At 41.9% G+C, this 18898-nt stretch overlaps 1 long non-coding RNA gene across 2 annotated transcripts in view; it reads right to left on the reverse strand.

The window, feature by feature from the left end:
• Positions 1-18898, reverse strand: part of LOC137321397 (uncharacterized) — a 79802-nt gene that overhangs the window by 14411 nt on the left and 46493 nt on the right. For both annotated transcript variants that reach the window (XR_010962804.1, XR_010962803.1), the window contains exon 3: positions 4453-4612. This is a non-coding gene — a long non-coding RNA (uncharacterized lncRNA). The remainder of the gene's footprint in view (positions 1-4452; positions 4613-18898) is intronic.

An 18898-nucleotide genomic window follows, 5' to 3' on the forward strand; every position in this document is an offset into this window, starting at 1 on the left:
AAACCTAAATCTGGGCCTTCTTTCTATCCATGTGCAACATCTTGAATGGGTCATTGGGAGGAAACGATTCTTACAATGCTTCCTGGCCTACTAGTTAAAGAGTGGGAGATTCATACATGCTTCTTTAGAATTGTGCTTTTGTGGTTGATTGCACGGATCAAAAAGGGAAGGACACTGTAAGCTGAAAAAGAATATAGAAAAAAAAATGTAAATGTAAATGTAATTTTTTTTTGGTAGAGTCATTGACATAAATGGTTCCTCACACTTTTTAGCCCCGAAAATCCATGCAATCAGTTGTCCCAAAAATGGGCCCCCCCCCCACCACCAGACTTCCACCCAATGATGCTGTCCAGTACTAACCCCACTCTGCACTGGGAACGCAAATCACAGGATTTTAGCCTGCCTACAACATTCCCCCTCATTTGTATATATTGAAATAAGCTCCAGGCAGCAGCAACATGCACGAGCCCCAGGCCTGACTATAAACGGCAATTCAGACAATACGCACTGGAGCCTTTGTCTTTGTTCTGGAGTAACTTAGGACTTGTAAGGAAAGCTAGTGGAATACAAGCTCAGAACTCCTTTGACAAGCACTTTACAACATTTATCGAGCATCAATGAGCAGAGAAACATTAGGATGCCTGCTGTGTATTGCAGCATTGAGCTGCAGCAGTACTCTCATTAGAAATAACAGTATTCCTCTCTCTCAGTAACATCACTCCAGCTTCAATCACTCAATGTCACTTAATCAAATACAAATGTATGTGTGGGTATAAAGCATGATTTCAACACTTTTAGTTCTTCATGCCATTAAAACATGGATGGTAGCTCAGGGAAATTAAAGCTAGCACTCACAAATGTCATGACGTAATGATGCTTTAACAATGAAGATAGAAAACAGCTGCAACCATATATAACAATTAAACCTGAATGCGTTCTAAGATAGTACAATCAATAGGTGCTGATTTATGTAAGTCTTCAACATTCAGACTATATACAGATCATAGCTCACTTAAACCCAGATGTTACTTTCAATAGTATTTATACAGACAATGGGGAAAAAAAAATTGGATAGGACCTGTTTTTGGGCGGGGGTAGCGCGATCCGCTATTACCCTGTGCCCAATGGCCCCTGTGCAGGCAGGACAAGACTTTCGTCAGGCCTGAGGATTTACCTGCAATCTGCGTTGGAAATCAGCGTTGAATGAGGATTCCATGCATTTTGCACATTCCACCAGCAGGGGGTGCTCCAATCTCTTAAAGGCAGGCTGGCTGTTAGAAATCTCTTAAAGGTAGCTGGTACCCGTTATTTGCTGAAAATAACAGTGTGCTGTCTGCACGGAGTCTGAATGGAGATCAGACATCGCACACGTAAAACACAGATGCAGGTCCTGTCCCTATGTTTACAAACTGATGAGTTATGTTAAAACATTGAATAAAGGTTGCGCACCACTAAATCCCACATCCTCCAATCTGTACGCCAGACCTCAGCAATCTGAGTTTGTACCAGACCTGCGAGAGTGCGTGCACCAAGGTTGTCTGCTGATGCACTAGAGACCTTGGTGCAAGAGGTGGACAGAAGGAAGTACATCCTATATCCGCAGTAGGAGTGGGGGGTGGGCAAAAGGCCCTCCAGACATATACCTAAAAGGCAGTGGGAGTCAGCGGGGGACGAAGTCAATACCTGGCACACTGCATCATGAACATGGATGCAGTGCAGGAAGAAGTTCAATGCTTTGACATGAGTGGTTAAGGTGAGTGAGGTCAACTATCAAATGGCGACTCCCACCAACTACACCACTAGCCACATCCACTGCTCCAGGCACTACACCCCTCCCCCCCATCACCCACATACCAACAAACTCTCAGTCAGTACTCAAGTCTTCCAATCAGATGCTTCCTCTCACCCTTACATATTACCACTGTTGCAAGCCGCCCACCTACAACTCAAAAGCCACACACACTGGCAACTATTCAACCATGACAGGCACACCACCCAGACACATGTCCCACTTTCTTGCAGGAGAAAGTGGCGCATATCAGGAGGCACCCTTTGCATGTAGAAGCGTTTCCTAACTTCACTCCTGCACGTCCTGGCTCTAAGTGTTAGGTTATGTCCCCGCGTTTTAGTATTCAAGTATAGGAGACCTCCAAAAACAGTTACAAATGTCTCGGCTGCCAGAAGCAATAATCCAGCCAATAACCTGTAAATCCTGCATGAATTTGGGCTTTAAATTGGGCTGGTGGGAGTCCTCCAGGAACTCCAAGACACGTTCAGATGGTCGGGGTTAAGACTGTGCATTGAGTTGAGCTTTAGACACCATTTTGGGACTTGTCACTTTAAATCAGCGTTGCCCACTGATTGTATCCATTTTCTCCTTACTTTACATGCTTCCGGCGTTCATTATCTGCGTCTGTGCTAACTCCTATAACAAGATGGCGTTTGGCGCACGTCACGCTGGAAACGTGCGCAGCCAAGACGCCACCTTGGCACTTCGGGAGGCCATGTTGCGGGGACCTCCAAAGAAAAGGACAATTTTTTTTAAATTAAAAGTGGCGCCCAGACAAGGGATTGAAGTGACACCAAATTACTCTTTTGGGGGCCTCTGACACCCCTGCCCCTCCCCAGGGCCTAGCCATTTTCGGCCAGGCTTTGCGGCTTCTTTGGCGGGCAGATGCCCTAGATGTGTCCCTTGAAGCACAAGCACCTGTCAAAGGCATGCAAATCAGGCACCTCCCACTGACTACAGAAAGTCCCCTGGGGTCATTGGCAGAGGTTCCTGGCCAGCATATCTCAGCACTTGCAGATTGTTATGGATTTTTGGGGCACATGATATCAGACCAATTAATAGAGACTGAAACTATTTGGTCAGATTTATTTACAGATTGAATTATACGCAAAAGGCAAATAGTACAGCAAGATATTGACTCAGCAAGATACTTGAAAACAATAAAATCATAATCAGTCCACAAGGGGTAATACCCTGGTTTAGAACATATTTCTCACAGAGCATGCATCACACATCAAATCATTGGAACAATTTGTCTGTGTTAGCATAGTCATTTACTGACACCCAGGATTGGCTGCAGCTGAAGCACATGTCTAACACTCTATGTGCTCCTTCAACTGATAACATCTCAAAAATGCTTGCACAAGATGGCACAAAGGGGTTAATTTTCTAAGTATGTACCATAGAGATGTCGGCAACACTGCAACTTCATTTATCCACAACAACCTGAATCAGCCTCATACCAAAAGATCTATCAGGAAATAATCCAGTGTGCCCATTGTGTTCTGCCCCAGTGCTGCTTCTTAAAGTGTATAATATGCATCTTCTACTTCCTAACTTCATGCTCCTTCTAAGTGTTCCCCCATTGTGAGGAGAAAGTGCGATCCTAGATTTTGTGGATCGATTGTATAGGTAGATAAAATGCATATGGTATAAGAGAGGTTCCTTGAACACTCAGTTTTCCATGATTTCAATATTTATTTTCTTCAGTTCCTGGTGTGAGTTCTTCAAGACCCTAATAGTTGGGTGATAGCTCATGTTTTATTTAATTTCTTATGTCATTGCTGTTGGCATGTCTCAGAATATTTGATGTTCTTTATACTTGATTCTTTTGTTGTGGCATTATTCAGATTTCGGAAAGTGACTGGTTTTGGTATGACATGTTCAGCGGTTTAATGTCTTATCCATCTCTGACTTGTAGGTACATGACATACAACTGAAGCATCCTGTAGTATTTCATGTATCAGCAACACACCAAAGACAATACCTTATTAACATTCATAATGCACTCTCTGTAAAAAAGTAGAATTATTTAATTGTGCAGTCCAGGACATAACTACAGCTTCCAATATTAAGATGAAACTCAGAAACTTTGATTTAAAAATTCCACTTTGTTTATGAGGTACATTCGCAAACAAAATGTCCACTTTATCTAACATATTTATTGTGGAGAAAGGCTATAGAAACAATCCATTATGGTAATACGGCTTAAATTTAATCCTGAGACTGTCAATCAATATTGCTAAATTCCAATCTGCCTGGGCAAGTCATTTTTTTTAAAGTTAATTAGTTTCTTTAAAATACTTAATTCCTGTGCGTCCAGATTTTTCAGCAAATCAAATAGTAAGACTGTAAACATTGACATAGTCAGCTCATCAGAGAAATGTGACCAGGTCAACCTTTAAAGCATTTTGAAGCACCAAACAGAGATCTGCTATTGCAGGATGAGTTAACTCATACATGGCATTGGCAGCAAACAGTGCAGGAAGGATTAAACACTTTCAAAAAAATGCAGTTCTTTTCCCTTTAAACCTAAATGAAGTATTCCTCATTATCTCCTTAGAATACTTACATGGCTGCCTGTTCCACTGTCACTTACTTGTATTATTTTCTTGCCTGTTAACAAGGTCTTAAGTTCAAGCAGATCTTTCATTATTACTCACAGGAATTGTAGCAGCAATCAAACTTGGCTTGGTGAAATAGAAGTGTTACATATTCAAGACCAAGTCTCCTTTACCCAAATTTCTTCATGATGTCTTTATTCATTGGTATCTGCCACATTTAATACTGTTTCTCCCTTCTTCCTTCTTTATTTCCTTGTATCTGAGTAATGAAGTGAATACGTGGAAAAGTCAGATCAACAAAACTGCAACATAAATGCAAACTATCCTGGAGCATAAATGGTGTAAAGCAACAGTGTGAAAAATCATCAATTCATTTATTTTTGTTCAATGAATATACTAAAAGCATTTCTTCTGCAAAAGTTATGACAAAGTAACTTTAAATATGTTACACAATTGTTGAAAATTACTCTGATTTTCCTGTACCAAGCTGGTGATTTGTAGGAAGATAGGAACAGAAGTAGGCCATTCAGCCCGTCGAGCCTGTTCTGCCATTCAATTAGATCACGGCTGATCTGTATCTTAATTCCATCTACCTGCCTTGGTTCCGTGACCCTTAATAACCTTGCCTAACAAAAATCTATCAATCTCGGGTTTGAAATGTTCAATTGACCTAGCCTCAACAGGTTTTAGTTCCAGATTTCCACTACCCTTTGTGTAAAGAAGTGCTTTCTGACATCATCCCTGAACGGTATAGCTCTAATTTTAAGGTTATGCCTCCATGTTCTGGACTCTCCAACCAGAGGAAATAGTTTATCTCTATCTGCCCTATCAAATCCTTTAATCATCTTAAGCACTTCAATTAGATCACCCCTTAATCTTCTATATTCAAGGGAATACAAGCTTAGTCGATGCAACCTGTTCACATAATTTAACCCTTTCAGCCCCGGTATCATTCTGGTGAATCTGTGCTGCACCCCCTCCAAGGCCAATATATCCTTCCTGAGGTGCGGTGCCTACTGCTGAGTGCCCTGCTCCTCCTCCCTCATCTGGCAGCTTGTCCTGCACTGCGTGGCCTCTCTGCAATTTGAATACATACCCATAGTTGTCGTGGTCCACATAGGTATCAATGACATAGGTAGTTCTAAGAAAGAGGTTCTGCTGAGGGAGTTTGAGCAGCTAGGGACTAAATTAAAAAGCAGAAACCACAAAGGTGATAATCTCCGGATTATTACCTGAGCCACGAGCAAATTGGCACAGGATAAATCAGATCAGAGAGATGAATGCATGGCTCAAAGACTGGTGTGGGAGAAGTGGGTTTCATTTCTTGGGGCACTGGCACCAGTACTGGGGAAAGAGAGAGCTGTTCCATTGGGACGGGCTTCACCTGAACCATGCTGGGACCAGTGTTCTGGAAAACCGAATAACTAGGGCGGTAGAGAAGGCTTTAAACTAAATAGAGGGGGGGAGGGCTCAGGTGGGGCGAAGTTTAGATTGATAAAGAGAAAAGACAAGGAAGTAGTACAGGAAAGCGATGGGGATAATGATAAACAGAGTGTGTCAGGAAGGGACAGAGCGTACAAACATAAGAGTGCACTAGCAAATGGGGCTGGGGTAGGAAAGAATGGTAAAAAGACAAAATTAAAGGTTCTTTATCTGAATGCGCGCAGCATTCATAATAAGATAGATGAATTGACAGCACAAATAGAAACAAATGGTTATGATCTTGTGGCCATTACAGAGACGTGATTGCAAGGTGACCAAGGTTGGGAGTTAAATATTCAGGGTTATTTAACATTTCGGAAGGATAGGAAAAAAGGCAAAGGTGGTGGGGTAGCTCTGTTAATAAAGGATGTAATTGGTATAATGGTGAGAAATGATCTTGGCTCAGAAGATCAAGATGTCGAATCAATTTGGGTGGAGGTAAGAAATAGCAAGGGAAAGAAATCACTGGTGGGAGTAGTATATAGGCCCCCTAACAGTAGCTAGACTGTAGGGCAAAATATAAATCAGGAAATAAGGGGGGCTTGTAAAAAAGGTAATGCAGTAATCATGGGCGATTTTAACTTTCAGATAGATTGGACAAATCAAATTGGCAAAAACAGCCCTGTGGAGGAGTTCATTGAGAGTATTAGGGACTGTTTCTTAGACAAATACGTCGGGGAACCAACCAGGGAACAGGCCATTTTGGATCTGGTAATGGGTAACGAAACAGAAATAATTAATGATCTCAAAGTAAAGGATCCCTTGGGAAGCGGTGATCATAACATGATAGAATTTCACATCCAGTTTGAGAGTGAGGATCTTGGGTCTGAAACTACTGTATTAAACTTAAATAAGGGCAATTATAAAGGAATGAGGGCAGAATTGGCTAAAGTGAATTGGGTAAACAGATTAGATGGTATGATGGTGGATAAGCAGTGGCAAACATTTAAAAAGATATTTTATGACTCGCAACAAAAATATATCCCTGTGAGGAGGAAAGACTCCACAAAAAGGGTGAACCAACCATGGCTAACTAAGGAAGTCAAGGATGGTATCACGTTAAAAGAAAAAGCATACAACATGGCAAAGATTACTGGTAAGCCCGAAGATTGGGAAAACTTTAAAAACCAGCAAAGGATAGCTAAAAGAATAATAAAGAGGGAGAAAATAAATTATGACAGCAAACTAGCAAGAAATATAAAAACTGACAGTAAAAGCTTCTACAAGTATATAAAAAGGAAGAGGGTAGCTAAAGTAAACATTGCTCCCTTAGAGGATGAGACTGGGGAAATAATAATGGAAAACAAGGAAATGGCAGAGGAATTGATATTTTGTATCTGTCTTCACAGTAGAAGACACTAATAACATACCAATAATAGTAGAAAATCAAGGGGCAAAGGGTTAGGGAGGAACTAAAAACAATGACTATCACTAGAGAAAAAGTACTAGGTAAACTAATGGATCAAAAGGCTGATAAGTCCCCTGGACCTGATGGCTTGCATCCGAGGGTCTTACAGGAAGTGGCTACGAAGATAGTGGATGCATTGGTTGTAATCTTCCAGAATTCACTAGATTCTGGAAAGGTCCCAGCAGATTGGAAAACCGCAAATGTAACACCCCTATTCAAGAAGGGAGTGAGTCAGAAAGCAGGTAATTATAGACCAGTTAGCCTAACATCTGTCATTAGGAAAATGCTAGAATCCATTATTAAGGAAGTAGTAGCAGGACATTTGGAGACTCATAATACAATCAAGGAGAGTCAACATGGTTTTATGAAGGGGAAATCATGTCTGACAAATTTATCAGAGTTCTTTGAGGAAATAACGGGCAAGGTGGATAAATGGATGCAGTATATTTGGATTTCCAAAAGGCATTAGACAAGGTGTCACATAAAAGATTACTGCACAAGGTAAGAGTTCATGGTATTGGGGGTAATATATTGGCATGGATAGAGGATTGGCTAACTAACAGAAAACAAAAAGTCGGGATAAAAGGGTCATTTTCAAAATGGCAATCTGTAACTAGTGGGGTGCCGCAGGGATCAGTGCTGGGGCCTCAACTATTTACAATATATATCAATGACTTGGATGAAGGAACAGAGTGTCTTGTGGCCAAATTTGCTGATGATATAAAGATAGGTAGAAAAGCAAATTGCGATGAGGACACAAAGTGTCTGCAAAGGGATATTGACAGGTTAAGCCAATGAGCAAAAATTTGGCAGATGGAATATAATGTGGGAAAATGTGAAGTCATCCACTTTGGGAGGAAAAATAAAAAAGCAAAATATTATTTGAATGGAGAAATACTACAAAATGCTGTGGTACAGAGGGATCTGAGTGTCCTCGGACATGAAACACAAAAAGTCAACATACAGGTGCAGCAGGTAATCCGGAAGGCAAACGGAATATTGGCCTTTATTTCTAGGGGGATGGAGTATTAAAGCAGGGAAGTCATGCTACAACTGTACAGGGTGCTGGTGAGACCACACCTGGAGTACTGCGTACAGTTCTGGTGCGCTTATTTAAGGAAGGATTTACTTGCATTGGAGGCAGTTCAGAGAAGGTTCACTAGGTTGATTCCGGGTATGGAAGGGCTGTCTTATGATGAAAGATTGAACAGTTTGGGTCTATACTCATTGGAGTTTAGACGACTGAGAGGAGATTGTATTGAAACATACAAGATTCTGAGGGGACTCGATAGGGTAGATGCTGAGAGGATGTTACCCCTCATGGGGGAATCTAAAACTAGGGGGCATAGTCTCAGAATAAGGGGTCGCCTGTTTAAGATGGAAATGAGGAGGAATTTCTTCTCTCAGAGGGTCGTGAATCTTTGGAATTTTTTACCCCAAAAAGCTGTGGAGGCTGAATCATTGAATACATTCAAGGCCGAGTTAGACAATTTTTTGATCAGCAAGGGAGTCAAAGGATATGGGGAAAGGGCGGGAAAGTGGAGTTGAGGTAAAAATCAGCTCAGCCATGATCTCATTAAATGGCAGAGCAGGCTCGAGGGGCCGAATGGCCTGCTCCTGCTCCTATCTCTTATGGTCTTATGACATCCATTATCCCTACTCTCTGTCTCCTACCTTCTAACCAATTTCCTATCCAAGCCAATAGGTTGCTTCCAATTCCGTGCACTCTCATTTATGTTAACAGTCTCTTAAGTGGAACCTTGTTGAATGCCTTCTGGAAATACACATAAATAACATCCATTGAAACTGCGGGGGTTTAATTGGTTAACTCCCAAAACCGGGCGTGGGTATCGCGATCCTGCCTGAGCATTTACCTTCAAGCAACATTAAAAACTAGGCCTGACACAACGATTCAAGGAAATGTGCACATTCCACCAGCAGGGGGATCCCCAATCTCTTAAAGGATGTCTCAGACATATGCCCAAAAGGCATATGTCTGATGAAATCAATGCCAGGCGCACAGCATCATGAACATGGATGCCGTGAAGGAAGAATTTCAATGCTTTGACACGAGTGGTCAAGGTGAGTGAGGTCAATTGTCAAGTGGCGCCCCCTACCAACTGCACCACTAGCCACATCCACTGCTCCACACACTACACCTCCCATCACCCACATCCCAACAAACTCTTTCTATCAGTACTCAACTCTGCCAATCAGATGCTTCCTCTCACCCTTACACATTACCACTGTTGCAAGCCGCCCACCCACAACTCACAGGACACACACACCGGCAGCTATTAAACCATGATAGGCACATCACCCAGACACACGTCCTGCTTTCTTGCAGGAGAATGTGGCGCATAACAGGAGGCAGCAAATGGCAGTGGCATTTAGCCCCTCGAGCCTGTTCCGTCATTCAATGAGATCATAGTTGATCTGTGACCTAACTCCATATACCTGCCTTAGCCCCATATCCCTTAATACTCTTGGTTCACAGAAATCTATGAATCTCAGATTTAAAATTCACAATTGAGCTAGCATCATCTGCCGTTTGAGAACAGCGTTCCAAACTTCTCCCACCCTTTGTGTGTAGAAGCATTTCCTAACTTCATTCCTGCACGTCCTGGCTCTAAATGTTAGGCTATGTCCCCTCGTCCTAATATTCAAGTATAGGAGACCTCCAAAAACAGTTACAAATGCATTAGCAGCCAAAAGCAATAATCCAGCAACTAACCTGTAAATCCTGCATGGTCCCTTTAAATAGTACTGGCGGGGGTCCTCCAGGCACTCTAAGACACATTCAGATGGTTGTGGTTGAGTGGAGCATTAAGTTCCAAAACGGTGTCTATCACTTTAAATCAGCGTGGAAAATGATTGTATTCATTTTCTCTCTACTTTACATGCTGCCGGTGTTCACTCTCTGCGCATGCGCTAACATCTATACCAAGATGGCATCCGGCGCACGTCATGCCAGAAACGTGCGTGCGCAGCCAAGACGCCATCTTGGCACTTCAAGAGGCCACGTAGCGCCAAAACAATGGGCGCTAGATGACCCAATTTCTAGCCCTCCCTTATCTACCTCCTCAAAAAATTCAACTAGGTTCATTAGATATGACTTACCCTTTATAAATCCATGCTGACACTCTCTGATTAGCTCATACTTCTCCAAATGTTCAGTCACTCTGTCCCTAATAACAGATTCTAGTAACTTCCCACAACTGACGTTAGACTAATAGGCCTATAATTTCCTAGTTTACCTCTTTTACCCTTCTTAAATAGTGGAGTGACATTGGCAATTTTCCAATCCAAGGGGACGATTCCTGAATCGAGAGAGTTTTGGAATATAATGACTAACATCAACAATTTCCTCACGTACTTGTTTTAATACCCTGGGGTGGAAACCACTGGGTCCTGGAGATTTGTCTATCTTTAATAACATTAGTTTCTCCATCCCCATGTTTTTACTTACATTGAATTTAGTTAGTTCCTCCCCATGATTTATTTTTAGTTTTCCTCTGGTATCTTATCCTCATTCTCTACTCTGAAGACTGATACAAAGTAGTTGTTTAATAAGTCTGCCATTGCCTGATTTCCAATTACAATATCATCTGCATTTGTCATTGAAGGACCCACATTACTCTTAACCCCCTCTTTGTCTTAATATAAGAACATAAGAACATATATTTGTAAAAACCTTTAGTGTTGTCCTTGGTATCCCTCGCGAGCTTTTTCTCGTATTCCCTTTTTGTGGTTCTTAGCACTTTCTTAGTATCCCTTTGCTGGTCTTTATAACTCTCCCAGTCCATGGGATCTCTACTGCTCTTTGCCTTTGTATAAGTCCTTTCTTTTAGTTTTATACTATCTCTCACTTCCCTTGTTGACCAAGGTTGTTTAATTACACAAGTAGAGCTCTTGCCCTTTAGGGGTATATACAGGTCTTGTATCCTACCAAATACTTGTATGAACACCTCCCACTGTTCATCCATAGCTTTATCAGTTAGTAGTTCTGCTCAGTCTATTGTGGTCAATTGCTGCCTCATCCCTCCAAAGTCAGCCTTACCTAAATTTAAAACCTTGGTTCCGAGACTCACCCTTCTCCCTCTCAAATCTAATATCGAATTCTATCATATTATGGTCACTATTAGCTAGGTGTTTCCTTACCGTTAGATTATTGACTAATTTAGGCTCATTACTCATTATTAAATCTAAGATGGCCTGTTCTTTTGTTGATTGAAGAACATTTTGTTCCAGAAAACTGTCCTGAATACATTCAAGAAATTCACTGCCTTTGGGACTCGAGCTGTTCTGTTTCTCCCAGTCTATGTGAAAATTAAAGTCTCCCATTATAACTACTTTGTTTTTGCAACAAGCCTCTCTGATCTCCACGTTTATATATCCCACTACTTTATCACTGCTGTTTGGAGATCTATAAACAACTCCCACCAAAGTCTTGCATCCTTACTATTCTTCACTTTTACCCATAGCATTTCTGCTGCCTGCTCTTACTGATATCCCCTCTTTTTAATGCTGTAATGGTGTCCCTTATCAATATTGCTGCTCCCCCTCCTCCTTTTCCAATTTCCCTGTCCTTTCTAAAGAGCTTAAAACCTGGAATATTCATCTCCCAGTCATGCCCAGCTTGTCTCAGTGATGGCCAACATGTCATACTCTTTTAGCTGAATATGCACTTCTAATTCACTTGTTTATTTCCTATACCATGTGCATTTGTGTCTAGAACTTTTAATTCAACAATAGACCCTGTCCTGCCCTGATGTGGTTTATAACACATCTTTTTTAACTGATCACAATCCTTGTTTTTTATCACTTCTGCTTTTTGATCAGTCATTATTTCCTATATTTTCGACTGAACATAAAGTATTTATATTACGTTTAACACTACTGATGACCTGGACTTCGCTTTCATCCCTTTTTTTAGTCTTTAGGCTACTTTTATTTTTGTTTCTGTCTGAGCCCTTTCTACCCCCCTCCTTTATTGGTTTAAAATCCTTTCTACAGCCCTATTTATCCTTTCAGCTAGGACCTTGGTCCCAGCCCGGTTTAGGTGAAGCCCGACCCTGAGGTACAGCTCCTTCCTGTCCCAGTACAAGGCTAATAATAGAGATTATTACCCTTGAGGTCCTGCCTTTTAATTTAGCTCATATCTTCTGGTATTCCCTCAGCAGGACCTCTTCCCTTTTCTTCTCTATGTCATTGGTCCTGACATGGACCATGACAACTGAATCTGCCCCCTCCCTTTCCAAATTCCTTTCCAGCTGCATCGAGATATCTCTTACCCTGGCACCAGGTAGTCAACACACCTTTCGGGAATCTCGATCGTGGCTGCAAAGGAAGCTATCTAGCCCCTTAATTATTGAATCCCATATAACTACTATGTTTCTATTCTGCTCCTCCCTCCTTTGGATGGTCCTCTGCTCCACGGTGCCTAGGTCAGCATAGTAGCTATTCTGCCCGCAATCTTTCTTCTCATCCTCACAGGTAACAAGTACATTGTACCTGATGGATAGGACCAGTGTCTGCGGGACATCCTCCCCTATCTCCCCTCGGTTCCCCTTGCCCGACTGACAGTCACACTCTCCTGTACCTGTGCTTTCCTTTAAGGTGTGTCTACATTCTGGAGAAAACTATCCAGAAATTCCTCCCACTCCCTTATGTGTTGGAGTGTGTCTAACTCACACTCCAGCTCAATAACTCATGGAGTGACTCAAGGCACAGACATTTCCTGCAGATGTGGCAATAAGGGACAGTCTTGCTGTCCACCAACTCCCACATATTACTGCCATTTCTAGTCTTTACTTGTTAATTTATTGCTAGCAGTAAATTGTTTCTTGAGCTAATAGTACTGTGTACAGTTCTGGTCACCCTATTATAGAAAGGATATTATTAAACTAGAAAGAGTGCAGAAAAGATTTACTAGGATGCTACCGGGACTTGATGGTTTGATTTATAGGGAGAGGTTGGATAGACTGAGACTTTTTTCCCTGGAGAGTAGGAGGTTTAGAGGTGATCTTATAGAAGTCTATAAAATAATGAGGGGCATAGATAAGGTAGATAGTCAAAATCTTTTCCCAAATGAAGGGGAGTCTATAACGAGGGGGCATAGATTTAAGGTGAGAGGGGAGAGATACAAAAGGGTCCAGAGGGGCAATTTTTTCACTCAAAGGGTGGTGAGTGTCTGGAACGAGCTGCCAGAGGCAGTAGTAGAGGCGGGTACAATTTTGTCTTTTAAAAAGCATTTGGACAGTTACATGGGTAAGATGGGTATAGAGGGATATGGGCCAAGTGCAGGCAACTGGGACTAGCTTAGTGGTATAAACTGGGCAACATGGACATGTTGGGCCGAAGGGCCTGTTTCCATGTTGTAAACTTCTATGATTCTATAATAGGATCACTCGCGGTCTAGTATTAATTAGTTGATGGATTAGTTTGCTATCTAATTAATTAGTAATTTATTACTCTGATCATTTACTTTTATTTATTACTATGTATACCAGATATTAATTAAATGCTATTTGGGTCCCTTTAATGTTGGTTATTACATTTAGTTTATTTTATCCCGTTAGATTTAATTAATTTACAGTCGTACAACACCAGGTTATAGTCCAGCAGCTTTATTTTAAATCACAAGCTTTCGGAGCTTAGCTCCTTCGTCAGGTGAGTGAAGAAGGGTTTCCATAAAAGCATCGCATATATAGTCAGAGAACAATGTCTGGTGATTACAGATAATCTTTCCAACTGCCCGTTATCACCCCTTGGCAGAGAGATAATTACAGCAATCAAAGGAGTGGATGGTGTTCAGACAGGTTTAGTCTGGGACACCTTACATTCAAGAATACTGAATACACACGGGGTCAGATAACAAAGACAGAGAGAGAGAGAGAGAGAGAGAGAGAGGAACCCGAAAGGCAGAAAGAGAGAGAGAGCGAGAATGACCCGTCGTATTAAAAACAGATAATTTTTTTTCGCTGGTGGGGTTACATGTAGCGTGACATGAACCCAAGATCCCAGTTGAGGCCGTCCTCATGGGTGCGGAACTTGGCTATCAACTTCTGCTCGACGATTTTGCGTTGTCGTGTATCTCGAAGGCCGCCTTGGAGAACGCTTACCCGAAGATCGGAGGCTGAATGTCCTTGACTGCTGAAGTGTTCCCCGACTGGGAGGGAACCCTCCTGTCTGGCGATTGTTGTGCGGTGTCCGTTCATCCGTTGTCGCAGTGTCTGCATGGTCTCGCCGATGTGCCATGCTCCGGGGCATCCTTTCCTGCAACGTATGAGGTAGACAACGTTGGCCGAGTCACAGGAGTATGAGCCATATACCTGGTGGGTGGTGTCCTCTCGTGTGATGGTGGTATCTGTGTCGATGATCTGGCATGTCTTGCAGAGAGTAGTGGAGGCGTGGGGATGGCCTTAGCGAGGTGTTCGTCGTCATCGATGACATGTTGAAGGCTGCGAAGAACATGGCGCAGTTTCTCCGCTCCGGGGAAGTAATGTTCTTCGCAGCCTTCAACATGTCATCGATGACGACGAACACCTCGCAAAGGCCATCCCCACGCCTCCACTACTAGCTTTCAAACAGCCACCCAACCTCAAACAGACCATCGTTCGCAGCAAATTACCCAGCTTTCAGGAGAATAGCGTCCACGACACCACACAACCCTGCCACGGCAACCTCTGCAAGACATACCAGATCACCGACACAGATACCACCATCACATGAGAGGACACCACCCACCAGGTACATGGCTCATACTCCTGTGACTCGGCCAACGTTGTCTACCTCATACGTTGCAGGAAAGGATGCCCTAGAGCATGGTACATCGGCGAGACCATGCAGACACCGCACAACAATCGCCAGACAGGAGGGTTCCCTCCCAGTCGGGGAACACTTCAGCAGACAAGGAAATTCAGCCTCCGATCTTCAGGTAAGCGTTCTCCAAGGCAGCCTTCGAGACAGACAACGCAAAATCGTCGAGCAGAAATTGATAGCCAAGTTCCGCACCCATGAGGACGGCCTCAACCGGGATCTTGGGTTCATGTCACGCTACATGTAACCCCACCAGCGAAAAAAAGTTATCTGTTTTTAATACAACGGGTCATTCTCTCTCTCTCTCTCTGCCTTTTGGGTTCCTCCCTCTCTCTGTCTTTGTTATCTGACCCCGTGTGTATTCAGTATTCTTGAATGTAAGGTGTCCCAGACTAAACCTGTCTGAATACCATCCACTCCTTTGATTGCTGTAATTATCTCTCTGCCAAGGGGTGATAACAGGCAGTTGGAAAGATTATCTGTAATCACCAGACATTGTTCTCTGACTATATATGCGATGCTTTTATGGAAACCATTCTTCACTCACCTGACGAAGGAGCTAAGCTCCGAAAGCTTGTGATTTAAAATAAAGCTGTTGGACTATAACCTGGTGTTGTACGACTCTGTACATTTGTCCACCCCAGTCCATCACCGGCATCTCCACATCATTTAATTAATTACTTTGATTTATCTATTTATTGAAATATTTACTTATTTAACTTTTATTTAGGTTTAATAGTTTAGAAAGTGTATAATAAATGAAGTACTTAGCCAAGTTCCTGAGGTTCTGCTGCTCCTCCCTCCACGTTGCCTATGATATCACTTTTAGAATTTTTCCCTGCCTCTGCTTTGCTGCGCTGCTGCTGCTCCCTGGTTCACGCGCTGCATTTAAATGCTCCACCTGTCCCGATGTGCTTTGCTGCACTGTCCTACCAAGCACAAGAATGCTGCAGTATTCTTGCAGCAAATAAGATTTGACCAGAGATACGAATTGTGGCTTCTGACATCTTTTTACTTCTGGAAAGAAATCAAGTTAAAAGGAAGGTATTTACATAGAATTATGTAGAACTGACAGCACAGAAACAGGGGCCATTCAGCCCAACTGGTCTATGTCGGCGTTTATGCTCCGTACGAGCCTCCTCCCATCCTATCAGCATATCCTTATATTCCTTTCTCCCTCATGTGTTTATCTAGCTTCCCCTTAAATGCATCAATGCTTTTCACCTTAACTACACCTTGTGGTAGAGCGTTCCACATTCTTTGGGTAAAGAAGTTTTTCCTGAATTCCCTACTGGATTTATTAGTGACTATCTTATATTTATGGCCCATTGTTTTGGACTCCCCCACAAGTGGAAACATTTTCTCTACATCTACCCTGTCAAACCGTTTCATAATCTTAAAGATCTCTATCAGGTCACCCCTCAGCCTTCTCTTTTCTAGAGAAAAGAGCCCCAGCCTGTTTAGCCTTTTCTGACCTCTCAGTTATAATGTGAAAATACAAACCTTTATGGGCTATTACCATGTAAGAAAAGATAATAACATTACACTCCAGCCAATGAAAATAAGCAGTAATAAAGACAAAATAACCTACAAATGACACAGACCAAAGGTTCATGAATCCACTGTATTAAAGTATTAGGATGTTGAACTAGGTATTTTGTTTGCTGCATTTGTACGGATAATTTTGTCAAAATGATAATGTCAGTTTTGCAATTGAGTGTTGATTCTAAATCTGGGTATGTGTTTTCAACTGTTACTTTTCTAAGCCTACTAAATAGGTGAGAACACAATAATTATTCTTAGTGACAAGTGTATATAGGACAGGTAGTCTATTTATTCAATGTGTGCAGAAAATTCATGATTCTCTTAAATTTGTCAGTAGCTGTGTACATTGATACATTTTACATACGTTCATGGCACACACCCTTATCTGCAGAGATTCCTATATTTTACAGAGACTTTGGGGCAAAATTAAATAAATGAAGGAAAGCACTAGTGGCTGTTTTTTCTTTAGGCTCACTCAAAAATTTGCACTCTATTGTATTTAGAAAATATGATAGCAAATTAATTGTTTCTGTAGTTACCTTAGTAACTTTGCACTGTAGAGGTGTAAAACATTGAGTAGGAAAACATAGTAAAATCGTCAAGGACTTAGAGGAAACAGAGAGGGACCCAAAGTGCATACACGAATATAAGAACAAAAGTAAAAATGGAACAAGAAAAGGGCATTTGGTTCATCAAACCTGTTTTCTCCCAGAACCAGGCACAATTTGCCCTTCTGTGGCTTCTACTCAACAGTCACCAGAGGGAGGCAACTAACCATAGTTACACCTATAAGATAAAGCTCTGTCACCCCAAAGTTAGTCAAGCAAACAACGGACATAAATAAACGTACCCTTCCTTCACAAACTATTCAACTCTGACCAATTGCAATCTTCAGGTCACTCATCCAAGGCCGTGTTTCATAAAGTACTTGTTGATCTGTGTATGACCTTCTATAATATTCTTAAAATTATTTTTATCCAACTACTTTTTAAAGGAATTAATATTAAAAACTTCTGATTATGATCTGGAACTCTAACACACACAAACATCCATACAAATCTCAAAATGATCCGTAACAGATGCCAACTCTGCCATTATAAGGAAGTTGCCGATGGTGAATGCTGCTACAGCAGTTTCAGTTCTGCAGAGCAAAACAAATCCACAGCACGCATTCTCTGTAATAGTCTCCAAGAGCTACAGCAATTTCTAATCTTTGAAGTAATGAATTTATTATTAACACTGCACTATGATAATCCAGCGTTATCCAGCATAACCTTCCTCATTTATATGATTTTGTTTTAAGTGCAGGGTTGTTTATTTGAATGCTGATTTTGTTTTGTCTGTACAATTTCCAAACTCATAGAATCATAGAATGGTTACAACACAGAAGGAGGCCATTTGGCCCGTCGAGTCCGTGCTGGCTCTCTGCAAGAGCAATCCAGCTAGTCTCACGCCATGGCCCTAACCCCAAAGCCCTGCAAATTTTTACTTTTAAGTATTTATCCAATTCCCTTTTGAAAGCCACAATTGGATCTGCCTCCACCACCCCCTCAGGCAGTGCATTCCAGATCCCAACCACTCGCTGTGTAAAAAGGTTTTTCCTCATGTCGCCTTTGGTTCTTTTGTCAATCACCTTAAATCTATGTCTTCTGGTTCTAGACCCTTCTGCCAGTGGGAATTTCTCTCTATCTCCTCTGTCTAGTCCTTCATGATTTTTAATACCTCTATCAGATCTCTTTGCTGGAGAATCATCTCTGTTCCAAGGAGACCACCCCAGCTTCTCCAGTCTATCCACATAACTGAAGACCCTCATTCCTGGAATCATTCTAGTAAATCTCTTCTGCACCCTCTCTAAGGCCTTCACATCCTTCCTAAAGTGCAATGCCTAGACCTGGACACAATACGCCAGTTGTGGCCGAACCAGTGTTTTATAAAGGTTCATCATAACCTCCTTGCTTTTGTACTCTATGCCTCTATTTATAAAGCCCAGGATCCTGTATGCTTTCTTAACCGCTTTCTCAACCTGCTCTGCCACCTTCAAGATTTGTGCACATATACCCCCGGGTCTCTCTGTTTCTGCAACCCTTTTAGAATTGTGCCCTTTAGTGTATATTGCCTCTCCTCATTCTTCCTACTGAAATGTATCACTTCACACTTTTCTGTGTTGAGTTTCATCTGCCACGTGTCCGCCCATTCTACCAGCCTGTCTTTGTCCTCTTGAAGTCTATCACTATCTCCTCACTGTTCACTACCCTTCCAAGTTTTGTGACATCTGCAAATTTTGAAGTT

The sequence above is a fragment of the Heptranchias perlo genome, chromosome 5 (genome assembly GCF_035084215.1).
Source record: "Heptranchias perlo isolate sHepPer1 chromosome 5, sHepPer1.hap1, whole genome shotgun sequence".
In the NCBI taxonomy this organism is placed as follows: Eukaryota; Metazoa; Chordata; class Chondrichthyes; order Hexanchiformes; family Hexanchidae; genus Heptranchias; species Heptranchias perlo.